The sequence below is a fragment of the Cryptotermes secundus genome, unplaced genomic scaffold (assembly GCF_002891405.2).
Source record: "Cryptotermes secundus unplaced genomic scaffold, Csec_1.0 scaffold683, whole genome shotgun sequence".
NCBI lineage: Eukaryota > Metazoa > Arthropoda > Insecta > Blattodea > Kalotermitidae > Cryptotermes > Cryptotermes secundus.
In genome coordinates, this window is record NW_019729903.1 from 744,818 (window position 1) to 763,334 (window position 18,517).

The 18,517-nt window shown below is 42.7% G+C and overlaps 2 protein-coding genes across 2 annotated transcripts in view; one reads left to right on the forward strand and one right to left on the reverse strand.

Moving 5' to 3' along the window:
* The window catches only part of LOC111865777 (odorant receptor Or2), a 54,640-nt gene that overhangs the window by 12,498 nt on the left and 23,625 nt on the right, over positions 1-18,517 (reverse strand). The gene's annotated exons all lie outside the window — the stretch shown is intronic.
* Positions 10,637-18,517, forward strand: part of LOC111865786 — a 79,872-nt gene continuing 71,991 nt past the window's right edge. Inside the window, exon 1 of the mRNA XM_023854067.2 lies at positions 10,637-10,737. The gene's annotated coding sequence lies outside the window, so the exon portion shown is untranslated. The remainder of the gene's footprint in view (positions 10,738-18,517) is intronic.

Below are 18,517 nucleotides of genomic sequence, written 5' to 3' on the forward strand. Positions count from 1 at the left end.
GCGCATGCTCATGTTCAGAGGCTGGTTTCAGTAGTCAAAATGGCTACCGTGTTTGAGGGTAATACTCACCCTCTCATTTTTTCATGGAGAAAGCTCTTCTTGAGAAGCCGCCAATTGTGTAGCTACTGAAGAACTTACCAGCATTTTATGGAATCCGAAGGTTCATTATCGTATTCACAAGAGCCCTCCACTGGTCCCTATCCTCAGCAACATCAAATACACACTATCCCATTCTATTCCTCTAAAATCCATTTTAATATTATCCACCCAACAACCTCTTGGTCTTCCTAGTTGTCTCTTTCCTTCTTGCTTTCCCACCAATATTCTACACGCATTTCTCTTCTCCCCATTTGTGCCTACCTCATCCTCCTTGACTTGATCATACTAATTATATTTGGCGAAGAGTGCAAGTTATGAAGCACCTGATTATTCAGTTTTCTCCAACCTCCCGTCACTTTATCTCTCTCCGGTCCAAATATTCTCCTCAGCACTCTGTTCTCAAATACCCTCAGTCTATGTTCCTCCCTTAATGTGAGAGACCAAGTTTCACACCCATACAGAACCACAGGCAAAATTATAGTTTTTATATGCTAATTTTTATGTTTCTAAACAGCAGACAGGAAGACAAAAGGTTCTGGACTGAATGGTAGCAAGCATTGCCCGAATTCAATTTCCTCCTGAATCAAGTTTTGCTTTGTTATAGTCGTTCCCAAATATCTGAACTGTGCCATATTTCCAAAATATCTGTTAGCTATTTTTACGTCAGGATTTTGCCCTGCACCTGATGACGAGGCTTAGTTTTCTCTGCGTTTACCTGTAGATAACACTGCAGAAGGGAAATGTTCCTGGAGGGACTACGGAGTGCCACGAGGACCTCATTCCAGACAACGGTGTCTCGGCCCAAATTCGAAACGAGAACTTCCGTAATACGAGACAAATAGTTAACGCTACTATAACCCGCTTGGTAATTTTTATCGATTCTTGTATTTTAAATAAAATAAAAAGGATTCTATACAATCAAAAGATAGCCTTTTTTAATCAGGGTCCATAATACGAAATTTTAAAGAGCTGAAGTCCCCATCAAAACGCCAGGAAGACCACAAAGCATGGGGCTGAGACAGTCACATGAGGATAATCAAGGTTTATATGATGCTCCTGTCTTCTGGGATGTGATGCCGTGCAATGCGGAGGAGCGAACCTTATCAGCATTTTGGAAGAATTTTTCCCTCATTTTCAGGATAAAAGTGGAGGTGAACCCTGACTTGATAGCTCCAGCCGAACGGGTTGTCGTAGTGATTGAGCTTAAGCCTCGAATTCGGGAGGTGCTAAGTTCGAATCTCGGCCGGAACACCGGCTATTTTGACTGAGGTTTTGCGTGTTTTCCCTCAGTGACTCCAAGCATATTCCGGGATAGTACCTACATTAAGCTACAACCACTACATTCCAAATCCCTTCGAATTTAACAATCATAATACATGTAAGATTTGAGGCTTTCACGGAGGTGACTATGAAGAAAGCAGTCTTCTGGGATTTGGCACCGTGTATATGTGGTGTTAACCGACGTTTCGGAGGAACGTATCGCCTCCATCTTCAGGGTAGAAGGAAAAATATAAGAAATCCGCAAGCGAAGAGACCGTGAGAACCGNTTTCTTCGAAACTTTGGTAATGTTTTATCGGACTACAGGGAGTCACATCTCATAAAATATTTGCATTATTTAATCAGTTAATTAATTTTGTCAAAGAAGAATTCAGATTATTAATCAGCCATTCAGTTATTTTATTAATTACCTGGACAACAATTCGCAATTCATCACGTCCATCGATTAGCCATTCAGAAACATTAGAAGAAGTATTAAAATGACTTTAATTAATTCTCGTATTTATTTATTTATTGTGAATATTTTATGGCGAACATGACAATAAAACACAGAGTAACTCACTCTACAATAAGATCATAATGATGCTGCTTAAAATTATGGTAACACAGTGCGCCAATGAAGCGCTTCACACACCAGTTACAGGTAGTACTTATTCTGCTGGTAGGTGGATCTACCTACAATAGCAGTCTCTCTGTCGCCATTTATGTGAAAAATTTGTATTTAGAAATATTTCCTTCATCCTATATTTTGTACGAGTATTTAACCAATATTTGAAATTATGGTAGCACTGCGAACACGCGGGACCACTGTGTTAGATCCACATTCCTTACGGTGATAGGCACAATGCAAACGGTTACTTAATGAGGGTGTCAGACTCGTTCCTGGTACACACATCACCTGATATTTGTTTACATATTTCGAAATCAAATGTATATTAAGAATACTATCTTCTGGGATATAACTCTGTGTATTCCGTTCAACGTTAACCGACGTTTCGGGGGAACATATATCCTCCATCTTCAGGGTCCAATAAGCCGTGCAAATTACCAGTGTGATAGACTAGGCTTGCCACCTGCTGTCACGCTAGTGTCTTTCTCGGATTATTCGAACCTGAAGATGGAGACGATACGTTCATCCGAAACGTCTGTTCACTTTAAACGGACTACACGGTGTTATTTTCCACCGCTGTGAGAATCTAAAATCCTAGGAATTTAAATTAATCCTTTTGACATATAATGACCTTGCATATCCCATGTAATGATTTCTTGTACTTTGTGAATTCCACTAACTTCGCGCCTCAATTTTCTGAGGAACCCGATTATGCTTAGTGACTCAGCAGCTCTGTCGGGCGCCTTGCATTCAGGCAACCCATACAGTTTGCGTGTATTGTGGGCGGTTTGCAGTAAATTTGTTAAGACAGAATACGGGCTAACCACAAGCCATGATTTTACACCTGGATTCTTGGTTTCGCGTGACAAGAAGTACAAGAAATATGGAAAAGAATAGAGGGGTTGTGATTGCAGTTTTTGTGGGAAAGGGTGAGGGTGAAGGCCTGTAAATAAGACCATGCTATAACCAATACTTACCCTACAATCCCTACGTCATTTAAAGGATCGACTAAATCCATTGCGCATTCTGTCAAGAACGGTCAGGTCTGTACATTTACCTCTGAAGCCATTGTAAGAACATTTAAGTGGCAAATGCTTCACCAATGAGTTTCTCTTTTTTTATGCTGTCTGGCGTATAGGATCCATTCCGGGTCTCAAAGCAGATTCTACTATTTTGTTTCAGGTCTTCCAACATTTCTTCTTCCTCAAGTCTTTATTGTATTTATCTCTTACTCATCTATTATTCTCTGTCTTTTCCTAACAGCTTTCCGTTGCCTTATATATTTCCCAGTAGCCTCTAATATGTCAGCTACACGAAACTGTTGCATTGCCCGTACGGATAGCCCGTCGAAACTCATGTGATGCGTCGGGAATCTCTTCTTGTCCTACATTTTTAGAATCAATATTTTACATCGCAACATCTTAGCAGGTTTTCTTTTTACATAATGAAGCTGAGATAGCTCAGTCGGTATAGTGACAGGACACGGGCTGAACTACCAGGATTCGATTTCAAGCATTTTCTCTTCTCCACAGCCTTCAAATTGGTCCCAGCCTTCTGTCCAATGATATTCATTTATTCATCAATGACTCTACACCCCACTGTTGGTTCCTGACCTCTTCTTCAGTTGCGTAATCTTTTTTACACAGACATTAAGACTCATTGGACGGGGGATCAACCCTTCGCAAGGTCGCTATCTACAAACAGGACAGCAGAATAAACGCACACAGACATTCATGCCTTGAGTGGGATTCGAAGCAATGATCCTAGCGTTCGAGCGAGCGAAAACAATTCATGCCTTAGACCACGCGGCCACCGTGATCGGCCAATCCAATGAGTATGGGGGGAGGGGATATTTAACCGGGGGTAAAGCGGCAGGGACATGAAGCTGACCACTCACATTCATCTAATGCCGAGTTCAAGAATGGTGGAGATACACCTCCACTCCCCCAATTGTTTTCATGACATAGTGTTTAATTAATGAAGCACAGGGAGAAATTTACCTTTACTTTAATTGGATATATTTTTACATTTTTTTTCCTTGGGCGCTACAGCCCTCATTTGGGCCTAGGCCTACCTCCATGAAACTCTCCGTTTCACTTCGGTTTACTAGATCTTAGACATACGGTAGGACTCCTTGGGCGGGATATTTTTACATATTTCTACCAAAATTGCTGACAGCATTGATATCGCAATTTCTATAGAATAATATTTCAGGCTTATATTCTGGAGGAGTTACGCTTGAATTTTGGCATGGACACCGGATATCCTGAGACTTTACATGGTGCTCCTCAGTCATCCCAGACAAATTCCTGGCTGTTACCTCATTTACACCACGACCGCTTCCTTCCAAATCCTTTCCAGTTAATCAATTATTAACCATCCTACCAATAGACGTTCTATAGTCCAGCTACTGACAGCGTAGTGAAAGAAAAACACCACCAAATATTAATTATTTTCAACGCATTATGAAACCGGTGAGAATATTAACTTAACTGGGAGAAATACACATCGCATAACTTCCAGGATATTTATTAGTAAATTTACTGATTTCGGGCCGGTGTTCGGGTCTCAACAGGGGCAAGTTATTTATCTTCACCACTTCACAGAGACCAGCGTCAGAAACTACCATTCACTGTGGCAAAGCGACACCAATTAAAGAGCCGTTTATGATTCGCCTCCACATAAAGCCGAAGTATAGAAAACATGGAAATCTACTTCCATGTTCCTATATGGATCTACAGCGTGGTTGTTAGTCACATGGTATTATTCTACTTAAATAATGTTGAGCACAAAGTCTGTGGGGGCACGCGGTAGCGTAGTTGGTTGAAGCACTATGCTACAAGCCGGAAGGTCACAGGTTCGATTCTCGATGAGATCACTGGATGTTTCGATTGACCTAATCCTTCCAACCGCACTATGGCCTTGGGGTCGACTCAGATTCTAACAGAATTGAGTACCAGGTATCTTCCTTTGGGGGTAAAGAGCGGCCGGAGCGTAAGACTAACAACCTCACAGCCATCATTGAGCCGACTGTCTAGAAAATGTGGCAGCCTCGACGGCTCACAAGCCTATGGGCCTTCACGGCCTATTACATGGATAGCTTTGCCTTTTCACCTTTTACAAAGTCTCTTCTTGTGTTTCTTGGTATATTAAACTAAAAATAATTCAATTATTAACATTGGGATCGAGGTTGACGCTGTAAGTAACCAACAAACTGAGTACTCATGGCGGAAGGATGTAAAAAGCAGGAGTTTTGACCTTACTTAAGCTACTGCCACAGAGCTTTCTTAGGGGTAAAAGTAAATTTGACCCTGAGCTTAACTAATTAAGCACTACGCCATGAAGGTATATGGAGGAGTGGTTGTATAAATCCAAGTTTTTTTTTACCTAGGCACTAGATGGAAGTGAGTGGTCAGCTTCACGCCCTGGGCGCCTTACTCCCGGGGAAAGAGCCTCCAGTACACATCGGATAGGAGGCTGGGTGGACCCCAGAACCGATATGGACGACATAGAGAAAATTCTTACGATCACCGGGACTCGAACTCCGACCCTTTGGTCGTCCAGCCCGTAGCCAGTTGTTACATCGACTGTTCTATTTCAGATATGACGAATTAAAATCAGATGCGGCACTGCTTGAGCCAGCTTAAGCCAAAATTGCTCATACTATTTGACTTTGAATAGTAAATATTGAAAGAGGAATGTTGCGAAATAAAACACTGGCGGACTAGCTTGCTGTAATATCCGGACATTTGTCTGAAGGACTGAAGAAGACCGCGACAGTTCCCCAGTCAGGATAGCCTGTCTCTATGTCAAATTTGAACCAGGGACATCCCGAATAGTAAGCGGAATTACTAACCACTGGGGCGCTGGGTCAGTGGCGTGTCGATATGTTCTCAATAACCTAAGCATCCATACACTTCACTGACTAGCCGAGATACAAGTGTAAGGGTCGACTGCTGTTGGGGTAGGTGGGTCGAGCCCCTCAGATCAATAAGTCGTGCGCTGACCTCAATTATCTTTAAAGGAAGAAGAGAAACCGACATGAATAACATGGAACGGAACTGGTTGGGTGCCGGACATGTACATTGCAAGCTAAAACCACATTTCTTACCGAACAAGTTTATATTGTGTTGGGTACTGCCTATCGTCTTGGGTATAGGTCGTATTTTACGCGAATTTAAAATAGTGCGATAGAAGGCAGTATCAGTAAGCTCTCAATTTATGCGCAAAGTTTGAAATAATGTGAATCCCCCCCCCTCTCATCAAGAGAGGGATTCTTCGAGAATCACACGTGTTTTAATACTTGTCTTGAATAATGCGAAGCCTTTGGGAACGCATCTTCACATAAAATGTGACAACACTTTGTTCAAAATGGCCCACGGGGTGGTGTAGTTAGTTGAGACACTGTGATATGATTCACGATGAGGTCATTCGATTTTTTTGGGGGCCTGTTACATGTATATCTGTATCTCTTTTAACTTTCTACCTCTGTTATTGTATGGTATCCTTTGCCGTGGGAAATTGTTTACCGAGCCGTTGCCTAGAAACGGTTCTCGTATATTGGCTTATCTCACGGTAGTTGTTACAAGTTACAGTATTTAGGATGATCAGTGATTAATGAATTGGAAAGGATTTTGGGAGGGACATATATTGGCCAAATTTGAGATACTGATCCAGCATTTGCCTAAAAGGACTGAGAAAACTCACGATAATCCTTGGTTAGGGTATCTAGTGTCCCGATCGAGATTCGAACTCGTCATTTCTCACATACTCATTAGAACTGCTGAGGCTTAGTACCAACCTGCTCGACAAACTGTATTTACTGAGCTATTCCAGGGAATATTGAGTTATACACGCACCACGTAAGACCTGTGGTTTCCTGGAGTTCATACAATTACAATTCAAAATTGAGTAACTGAGGTAAAACACGAAACAGTCAGAAGACACAGGCGGTTCCTCGCCCGATATTAAGAACCGAATATAAGTCATGCGTTACTGCCTAGTCACCTTGTTCAGTAATTGTTAGCTTGCCGGGATCTCATGGCGGTGGGGGTAGATTCAAACCGAGAATATTCCATGCAGGAATTTTAGTAGACAGAATGGCAATGAAGCAGGTTTTTCCCCCGACTACTTCGTTCCCTCTCTTTCAGTCATAATTCCATCAAATATTTCATTCTCTCCTATGTCATCCGGGGCTGGTACAATGGGCGCACTTGCGGTGTCAGTCTCATCCCACCACAAGAGGAGACAAAAATTGCTACAAATATGGGTTTGGGGGTTACTTTACTATGCTGTCTGTAGCTACTCAGGCGGCTGAAGAATTTGCAGCAGGGCCTTAGGCCAGTGTTCAGAGCGGGGCCCCAGGGGACTGAAAAATGTAACGGGGAGAGAATTTGTGTCGGAAGCTTTACTATTTATTAGAACTAATGAATACAGGAAATACACCATTTCTGTTGCACCTAAAAGCCCTAGAGGCCTCACAACCGTTTCATGTTATATAAATTGCAATCTTTGTTCGCGCGGGGCCCTAGGCCATGGCCCACTTCGCCTATGCCTTAATCCACCCCTGAGTAGCTAGTCTATACACAGTGATCCACAAGGAAAGTTCAGTATTCTTTGCCGTCATAATATCGCTCATTCTAAGCAAAAAGTGTGTATGTACGTGTGCCACTTTCCGAATGGCTTCCGAGATAGAGCTATTTCACTGCACAGTACACTGTACAGTGTACAGACGAGCAACACGCCATGACCTAACACGAGTTTAAAAGTGCATTGATGTTGACGGTTGAATTTTCGAAAATGTATTATACCAGGTAAACTGTACCAACTTTGTCACTTGGACAATAAATGCCAGCATTAGAAATAGTACGGGCACGCGGTAGCGTAGTGGTTGAGGCACTATGCTACAAGCCGAAAGGTCGCGTGTTCAAGTCCCGATGAGGTTATTGAATTTTTTCAATTGACCTAATCCTTCCAGCCGCACTATGGCCCTGGGGTTCTCTTAGCCTCTAACAGAAATGAGTACCAGGAATTAATTAAATAATTTTCCTGGGGAGTAAAGTACAGCCGGCGCGTAAGGCTGACGTCATTACCTCCATCTTGGAGTCGATTGTCTAGATAACGTGGGACCCTCAATGTCTCACAAGCCTATGGGCCTTCACGGCCTGTTACAGGGATAGCTTTACTTTTACTTCTTACTTTACGTAATATCTCTTTCTTATCAACAATTTTAGAACTGTACAGTGAAATAGCTTTAATTCGGAAACCGTTAGGAATCGGACACAAGTATGGATACACTTTTTGCTTAGAATTACCAACACTGTGACTTCCCAGAATTTTTATTCTTCCTCCTGGGACACTCTGTATGGCGTCGAATTATAGGATGGCTGATAAATGATAGACCAGAAATTATTTGGAAGGAAGTTTCTGTGAATTAACTGAGGCAATATCTGCTTGAAGGAACTGATAAATCATAAAGGATCTCAGGATGGCTGTTCTCCTGGCCGAGTTTCGAACTCAGCACCTCCCGAATAGGAGATATGAGACTTGCCTTGCTCGTAATGATGAACAGGGAGGGAGATAGGCCACATCAGCAGCGTTGTTAGGAGAGAGGACTCGACTCACTGAGGATGAGGAACTTAAGGCTCAGTCTGGGCTGCCGCTACACACGGCGTGAGATGGATTCTCGCTATCTTTAGAGCCCGTCTAAGCCCCCTACCCACTTTCTCGCTCAGGGATGCGCAGCTTCTTTGCCATATACTGACACAAACATCTGTCAGAACGGATACACTCCACACAACGAAACTAAACGGTAAGGCGTGAGAACGTTAAACTAACAGGACATCAAACGCTAAGTTCTTCTCGTCGTAAATGAGTGATTAGTGACTCTTAAAATAAGGAGACATCCCTTACAGATACAAAAGTTTAGTACCGTATGAAGATTTGGTTTACAAAAAAAAATGTAATTATAATAAGGAGTATTATATTATAGGATCTGCCTCGTGTTGTCCTCTGAAAGTTCGCCGAAGTTTCGGAGTAATATATTGCCTCCTTCTTCAAAGTCAATAAGGAAGCTATAGAAATAACAATAAGAACCAAGCAGCAAGCACCGTCTCTTCTTCCTTGCTGTACCAATTGTCTTAACGTTCAAAAAGCTCTGCATTTTATCAATATATTTCATTTACATGTTTCGTCAGATTCTCACAATAAACAGGTTCTTTGCCTGAGAAACATTAACTGGTTCTTAGTTGTAATGGGAACTCAAATGTGTTTGCTGTGATATATGCAGTAAATTTTATGTTAATTAGAAGAGATTTATTGTTCAAAATATTAAATTATACTATATTATTGTACAAGTAATACTTTTGATTAGGATATTTCTTGAGAGGCTAAGTCACTCGGTTATTCAAGAAACTGCCTGTCCTTTACGGAAACACGAACGTTCATTAACGTGTTCAAAAGAGCCCATCACTAGACCCTATCATAAACCAGAGGACTTTCGCCCACATACATTCCTTATTTCTCTATAATCCATCTTAATATTATCCTCCTATGTCTGAATAGGTCAACAATTCATCTATTATCTTCAGATTTTTGGACTAAAATTTTATAAATACGGGAAATGTTTCTTATGAGGGTATCTTCAGAGATATGACGTCATGTATATTTATAGATGTTACTAACGATTTGGGAATATATTCTGCCTCCATTTTCAGATCTAACTATCGAAAGACATTGTCTTTTTCATTGGATAGTTTTCTTTATTGCTAGTGGGGTGGGACTAAGTCCCTTGTACTGCGACCACTACTGGCCTATTGTACCAGCCCCAGATGATAGGTGAGGGTGATTGTGGAACAATTGGTGGAATTAAGATTGGCAGGGGAAACCGAAGTACTAGGAGAAAACCTGCCCCAGCGCCACTTTGTCCACCACAAATCCCACTTGAGCAGACCCCGGGATCAAACCCGGGCCGCCGCGGTGGGAAGCCAGCGACTAACCGCTTGAGCTATGGCGCTTCCCTCATTGGATAGTTACTAAGATGAATGTAGTACCAGAGTAGGAAAATCTACCCCCTACCTTAAACGTACAGCCAGCAGGTTCTACCGAAACGCTGGTTCCTATCTAACAGACTAGGCGGTTTCACATCCCAAAACACTGTAATCTTCATAGTCATCATCGAAGATAACCTGCATCTTAACATGCTTATGAACATTTGAGTTCCATATGTACCTGTCTATGGCTCTACTGTCCTTCTGTTTGACCTTGGCCTCTTTTTCAGTTTCTTAACCCTGTACTCAGTCTGTAGGACTCCTTGGACAGGGATCAGCCCGTCACAAGGTCGCTACCTACACACAGAACACCACAAACAGAATAAACTTGCGCAGTTATCTATACCTTGAGTGGGATTCGAACCCACGATAGCTGCGTACGAGCGAGCGAAGACAGTTCTTGCCTTAGACCGCGCGGCTTCGAGTACCATATATGGGGTAATATTTCTTGAGCTGAGCTGCTCAATTAGGGCCGTAGTGATTTACATTACGCAGGATTGAGGGCTATGACGTGCGGGTGGGAGGCCTCCGTTTCCCCCGCCGGGAGACTCATCTGTCCCGCCAGGCGAGCTGCATGCGAGTGAGCTGCAGTGCTCCTCCACAGTGCGAGCGAGACAGTAGCGAGCCAACCTACGAGTGCATCGTCCGTCCCTACACTTTGCTATCGCCTGCAACACACGCCGGCATCTGCACAGCTACCTGTAAGTACATTGACTCCACACGCAGGGACCAGCACAATGTTACAGGTTTTAAGCCCCCTTTTTATTCTGACATTAAACTTCCAATTCAGGGAGTACTGAAGCCTTTCCCACCGTACTTTATTTTCATTAGACGGCGTATATTTGATTGCCAATGCATGAAAGCAGATAGGATATTTTCCAGGCCGGGGGGGGGGCACAAAATGTGGGCCTTTTAAGACCATCTTAGCTGACCAACCTAGACTATTCAGAATATAACACTATTTTTAAAATAATTTTAGTTGTTGATATCAACAATTGGCCTACGAGTATTTCATTGTTTTCTCAATTTTTACTTTATTTTTGCAATAATTCAAGGGGGATGGCAGATGCTTTGTTTTCTCCCCCCCCCCTGCCGACGCCAATATGTCTATGATGTCTCGTCACCAAAATGCACGACTAAACTGTAACGTCCATATAGCTGATAAGTCATGTGAAATTAGAGCGATACTAAAAATACGAATTTAAGAATGACACTTACTTATTTCTTATGGAGCTGAGCCCTTCTTGAGGAGAAGCCAAATCTGCAGCTACTCAAGTATTTCTCAGAATTTTATGGAACCCAAAGGTTCATTACCGTGTTCACGAGAACCCTCCACTGGTCCCTATCCTCAGCTAGATCAATCCAATCCATACCATCCAATCCTGTTTCTCTAAGCTCCATTTTAATATTGTCTATCTCACATAATTACTGGGTTTTAGGCACTTTTTATCGTCCGGCATTCTAGAAAATAGAAATCACGACGTTTCGGACATTGGATCTGTTTCCGTCATCAGGTGAAGGGGGAAGACACCTGCTCAGTCGGGCCCTTTATAAAGAGCTAATCTCACTGGGTAGGTGTTTTCCCCTTCACCTGAAGACGGAAACAGATACACTTTCCGAAACGTCGTGTTTTCTATTTTCTATAATACAGGACGATGGAAAAAGTCCAAAACCCAGTAATTCTGTGTTCTACACCATGGTCAGAATCCTTTGGAACCTACAAGACATCTCTTCGCTCCATTCGTCTTGCTGATTTCTTGCTTGGTTTATTCTTCGACACTGAAGATGGAAGTGATAGCTTCTCCGAGACGTTGGTTAACATTATACAGCGTTACGTCCCAAAAGATAGAACTCTCCAGACCAAAATTGCTTCCACGGATAATTTAAGAAGGTTTTCACATTTTTAAAATGCTTGCTTTCATTCAGAATCACTTCTCGTCTCGTTTGTTGACAAGAAACTTAAAGATTAAAATATGAAAGACTGTAATTTAGTCACTTGTTTTGTACTGGTCTGAAACATGGTCTCTCATATTAAGGAAATTAAATATACTGAGGATATTCAAGAATATAGTGCTGAGAATAATATTTGCTCGTAAAAGGACAGGAACAGGAGGCTGGAAAAAATTAAATAAATTAAGACATTCATTATTATTATTCCATGCTAAATATTATTAGATAATCGAAGAAAGAATGAGATGGACGGAGAATGTAGCACGAATTCGAAAGAAGAGAAATACACACAAAGTTTTGATATAAAATCTAAAAGAAAATGTCACTAGAAAGATCTAGGAATGAATGGTATTATAACATTAGAACTGGTTGTAAAGAAATAGGATGGGGGAAATGTAGCCCCGCCCCTTCTGGCTCACGATAGAATAAACGGTAAAAAAAGTAAAGCTATCCCTGTAACAGGACGTGGAGGCCCATAGGGTTGTGAGATGTCGAGGCCAACACATTTTATAGACAACCGGCTCACAGATGGCTGTGAGGTTGTCAGCCTTACGAGCCGGCAAGACGCCATTTACCCCCAGGAATATTCCTGGTACTCATTTCTCTTAGAGGCTGAGTCGACCCCAGGGCCAGAGTGCGGCAGGAAGGGTTATGTCAATTAAAAAATCCAATGGCCTCATCGGGAATCGAACCCGTGAACAAGATGTGAGGTGTTCATAGTAGCGAAGCGCTAGAGTGAGGTGTCCTACGCGGTGACATTGTGCAGCCACATTCGGAAGAACATCTTGGCTCCATCTTCAGGACAGAATGACGTATCAGATTCCTCTCAGACGTCACTAACCATCCACAGGACTGCAAAGAATAATTGATTCCAGAAATTATCTAAGCTGAGAAACATCCTGACAGAAAGAAACATAAAGATAATGCAATGAATGTCACGTGACTGATGTTTTGGGAATACCTCGCCCGCTTGAGTGATCGTGAAAAAAATCCCGTTCCACTCTAATGCTTTTGTAAGAATCGGAAAGTGTTAGGAAATATAAAGAATGTGGCATGTGGAGTGGCGGTCCAGGTTCGTTGCCCTTATGAACAATCCCAATTCCTGTCAAAAATCATCCTGTAGAGAATTCTGACGAAAACAGATTGGCACAAAGTAAAGAATCATCGCATGGCCATTAGGCTGAATCTTCTTCAGATGGCTTCATTTAATTTCCTTGTTGCACGTTTAACAATGCCGCTAGTAACTGCAACTGTACAGCGTCAGTGATAAAGGTAAAAGTGTCCCTGTGCGTAATTAATTAAGCAACACACCATGAAGACATATAGGGTACCACCAACAGTTTTGACCTTAGCCTTACCTTCATGTCCGGCCGCTTTATCCCTGGCGAAACCCCACGTAGCAATTGAATAGGAGGCTGTGTGAACACCCAGAGCAGGTCTCGAGGCTACTGAGAAGAGAAAAATCTTGCCCTGCAGAAAATCGAACCCCGGCCTTCCAACCCGTAGCCAGTCACTGTACTGACTGAGCTATCCCGGCTCACATATAGTATCGAGTGATGACTGACTTCATGAAGCTGAGCCTTCCTTGAGAAGCCGCCAGTTGTGCAGCTACTCAAGAATTTCCCAGGAATTTTATGGAGCCCGAAGGTTTATTACCGTGTTCACAAGAGTCCTCCGTTTGCCCCTACCCTGAGCCAAATCGATCCAGTCCATAAGACCTCATCCTATCTTTCTGAGATCCGTTTTATTATTATCCACCCACCTACGTCTTGGTCTTCCTAGTGGTCTCTTTCCTTCTTGCTTTCCCACCAGTATTCTTTATCACCTTCGCTCTCATTCGTGCTACATGTCCTGCCCATCGTATGCTTCTTTACTTATTTTAATTATACAGATTGCGTCAATGAATCGGGTGATTTGGCGGCTGTATTTTTTCCTGGATTGGTTGGAGTGGGGAGGATGCCACTACTGCCACCCAGCGGCCTACTTCAAAGCGTTTTAGTTTCAATGGAGCCGTGGACTGGAGCACAAGGTGCTTTTGCTGTGAAAGCGTTTTACAAAAACGGTGACAGTTTCGTGATCGCTCAGCGTGAATTTCGAAGAGATTTAGTATTCATTGCAATCGTGCTGTTCCATCTGCCCATGCCATCAAGATCTGGGTTCAAAACTTTGAGGCTACTGGTTCTATACTAAATACGAACGGTGGTAGCGTAAAAACAGCACGTACGCCCGAGAATGTAGCGGCAGTGAGAGAAGCCATTGAACGAAGTCCACGCCGGTCTGCTCGTCGCCACGCTGAATCACTCGGGCTGTCCGAAGCCAGCGTTCGGCGGATTTTGCTCAAAGATCTCCACTTCTACCCCTATAAAATTCAAGCTACTCATGCACTACACGAACACGACTATGAAACAGAGTTGATTTCTACCAGATTTTCTTGCAATTAATTAATCAAAAGCAAGATGTCGTTGACAGCTTACTGATGAGCTATGAAGCTCATTTCCATTTATCAGGGTTTTAACAAGCAAAATTTCCGCTATTGGTCGGCCACAAACCCCAAAGGCATTTATGAGTGACCACTTCACAGTTCCAAAGTCACAGTACAGTGCGCGATATCTTCGTTTGGAATGATTGGCCCGTACTTCTTTGAAGATGAGTGGGAAAGGGCTGTAACTAGACTGCACTGCGTTACGTCACATGATGGAGAGCTTCTTAGCTCCTGCACTTTCTCGTCTTCAGTCAAGGAAGAAACGTTTTTCCAGCAAGATGGAGCTATGTGCCAAACCGCACGAGCTTCCATGGCAGTTGTGAATAACCTGTTTCTTAACCATGTTATCTCCAGATATGGGGACATCATGTGGCCAGCCAGGTCACCTGATCTTTCCATATGTGATTTTCTTCTCTGGGTGTATCTGAAATCCCAAATATTCACAGTTTCAGCACCCCACACAGTTCAGGAGCTGAAACATTGAATTCGGGAAGAAGTTGAACGAATTCCCGTAGAGATGCTGCTTAGAGTAACGAGTGACTTCAGGAAGAGACTTACCGGGTGCCTGCAGCGGATGGTGGTCATTTGTCGGATGTTATTTTGTGGAAATAGACGTCTGTTCTCAGCATTTTAATTGATAAAAATCAAACGCTTTTATGTTTACACTGCATTCATATGTGTTAAAACCAAATAAATGGAATAGTTTACTGTTCATAATGTCTTCAAAATCACCCGATTCGTTGACGCACCCTGCCTGTACTTGGTGAACGGTAAAAGTTATGAAGTTCCTCATGGTGCAGTTTTCTCCAGCTTCCCGCCACTTAATATCTCTTCTGTCCAAATATTCTCCTCAGCACCCTGTTCTCAAATACCCTCAGTCTACGTTCTTCCCTTAATGTCAGAGACAAGTTTCACACCATAGAGAACCACAGACAAAATTATAGTTTTGTATATTGTAATTTTTACTTTTCTATGCAGCAGACGGGAAGACAAAAGCTTCTGGACTGAATGGTAGCGAGCACCAAGCGTCGAGCAGTAAGATTATTAATGAAAATGAGTTCTGAAGAAGGCAGAGAGCAGCAGTAGTAGCATAATATTATCCCGGTATTTAGCTGCAGGAAATGGGAAAAACCGTGAACAGCCCAGTGAAATTAGCATATGTCCCAGTCGATATTCGAACCGAGAACCCCCTAATACGAGAACGTAGCGTTATCGTTCGAGTCAACTTGCCTAGCACAGCGATGAATTCTATGGTTTAAGACGTTGCCAGTTGCTCAGACGATATGGCATAACTTGTGGGATGGTTAGTGAATAATGCATTGGAGAGGATGTGGAAGGAAGTGGTCGTGGCTTAATATCACGCTCAGTTCAGGGTATGTCTGGAGGATCAGAAAGATTTACATGACTTCCAGAGTCGGGAGACAATAAAATATAGTAATGAGTCCCGCGGGTCTAGGAACGAAGAATCACTCTCTGCTGGCGAGGGCCAGTAGCAATTTACCTGTCTCTCTCTCTCTGTCTTTCTGTCGTTTGTCTGGAGGGACTGAGTAAATATATGAAATACTCAGAATAGTTCGCACACCCAGAAAGAGGTTCGAACACATCACCACCAGAATACAACTTCAGAGTCTTGTCTGCAGGCTCACCTGCCACACTAATTATGAAGACTTCTGTGGGATGTGGCGCCGTTCAGCGAGGCAGCCTGGTACTAATGTTCGAGAGGGAGCTGCTGCTTCCGATTACAGGGCATAAAATAGGTACAAAAATAACGATCCTGAGCATGGAAGCAGAGGTACTTCTGAAACGTCAGTACCTGTCTACCACATTTTCATATTTCTCAGCCTTCCGTGTTTACTTTCGTTTTATTACATTATGAAAAATCGTTAACGAAATATATTGCTTATCTTAAACCAAAATTTTACCCGTGCTTAATTAAATACTGCCATGAAGATGTATGGGACAGTGGAGGTATAGCTCCACCATTCTTAACCTTAATACTGGATGGAGGTGAGTTGTCAGCTTCACTCCCCTGTCACTTTATCAGCGAGGGTTACCCATTGGGCAGGAGGCTGGGTAGGACCCAGAGGTGTTCAGAGAGTCACTACTCAAGAACTTAAATGTACCGAAGCACAGTTAATTATGAAATAAGGAAGATAAGTTGGGACGAAAGCTTTCGCGAGACGTTCTACACCATATGGCCGTCCGCAGGTTAATGACCTGTGAATGGGTTGCAAGAATGTGCTCATCTGTGAACAGATGAACCAGACAGCGGTTTGTACATCTGCGGAGGCAGTTCTCTGTGGACGGGGAGACTGGGGCCCTCCAGCCATGTTCCACACATTATATATTCGATTCGAAATTCTCATTGCAGTGAAAGTGACTATACTTCGGGGATATCATGGCTAGTACTCTGGTAGAATTTCACCGATGTTTCGGAGGATCGTACTACCTCAATTTTCACAGTCGAATAATAAGCAAATTTAGTGGCTCTGCTTGCTGGTTACTCGCTTCTGTGGTCTAGTGGTCAGAGTTCCAGCCTACAGATCCAGAGGTCCGGGTCGATTCCAGGCGCTATCAGATTTTCTAAGAAGTGGTGGGTCTGGAACGGGGATAACTCAGCCTCGTGAGGATAATTGAGGAGCTATTTCAAGGAAATAGAGGCTTCAGTCTAGAAAACCGAAATTAACAGCCGTGGGGATTTGTTGCGCTGACCACGCGACACCCTCTATCCGCTAAAGTTGGCACTAACTTCGCCTACAAGCGGCGGTCGCTCGGTCTGTATAGTTCGTTTGCGGACTTAAGCCACGGAGCTTTTTGTTTGCTTTCTGGTTGCTTGGTTTGGGTTATTTTTCGACCACGAAACTGAACGTGGTACGTTCTTCCGAAACGTCGATGAAATTCTACCACATAACTCACGATGTTATTTACTAGACGTTAGTTCTGTCCTTGTGCTATGCATTTTAACCGAAGGTTCTAACCCTCGCTCTGCACACACACACACACACACGCACACACACACTGATTTCGCAATTCCAGTGGTTTCTAGTATAGAGCTAATATTTCTTTTTTCTAACATGTGCACGATAGCATTTTTATGGTTCATAAACTCGACTTTTAACTAACTTAATAGGGTCGTAAAAATATATTTGTTGATGATATATTAATAATATATGCAGGGCGTAATAAATAGCAAGTTTCTGACTTATGGGTTTCTGTGCCGCCTAAGTCAAACCTACACAGTGCAACAGGATGCACTATTGTATAATATTAGCAGGTCTTTCTTTGAGCGAATCTGCACATAACCTCTTTGTTGACCATAAAACTGAGGTTTAAATTTTGTACTAAGGTGAAAAATTTCGGTCCAGATTAAGCCAACAAACTCCTCAGCAGTTTCCACCCATTGACACCAGGGACTTTCAAACATTGTGGCACCGGGATTTACTAAAATAATGCAGTTTACGCGCCGGTCAGCGAAAATTACAGTTCTGCACATTGTTGCAGGTCCCTACCTAGTTGTACGGTGGCAGCAGGAACCTAAATAGCCTAACAGCCTCTCCACACCTACAGTAAGCTATAAAAAATTACTGTACAGTAAGAAAAAGTGCTGCTCTGTGCAATGTCGCAGGTTCCTATCAGGGTGTCAGAAAAGACGTGATAACTGTACCGTATTAAATCCTAAATATTAACCTCCGGATCCTTATTGGGTGTAGGAAGAAATGTTGACCCGCCCCAGATTTTAATCAGAGAGCTCCCGCTATGGTTCAGGTGTGCGTATGAAACCACGCTCATTTCATAACCTGTACTACGAATCCTCTGAACTGTTGATATTCTTATTTCGTTCATGTTCCTTTGTACGCTTTGTGTGTGGCGAGACTGACTCTGAGGGCCTTAGTATTAGGCCTTAAATGGTACATTGTACCAGTCCTGGATGATAGATGAGAAAAATTAAGCATTTTATTGGATGAGAATTGGCAGGATAAATCGAAGTACTGGGAAGAAATTTGCCTTAATGTTACTTCATCCACTAAGGCTGCGCCATAGCTCAAGTG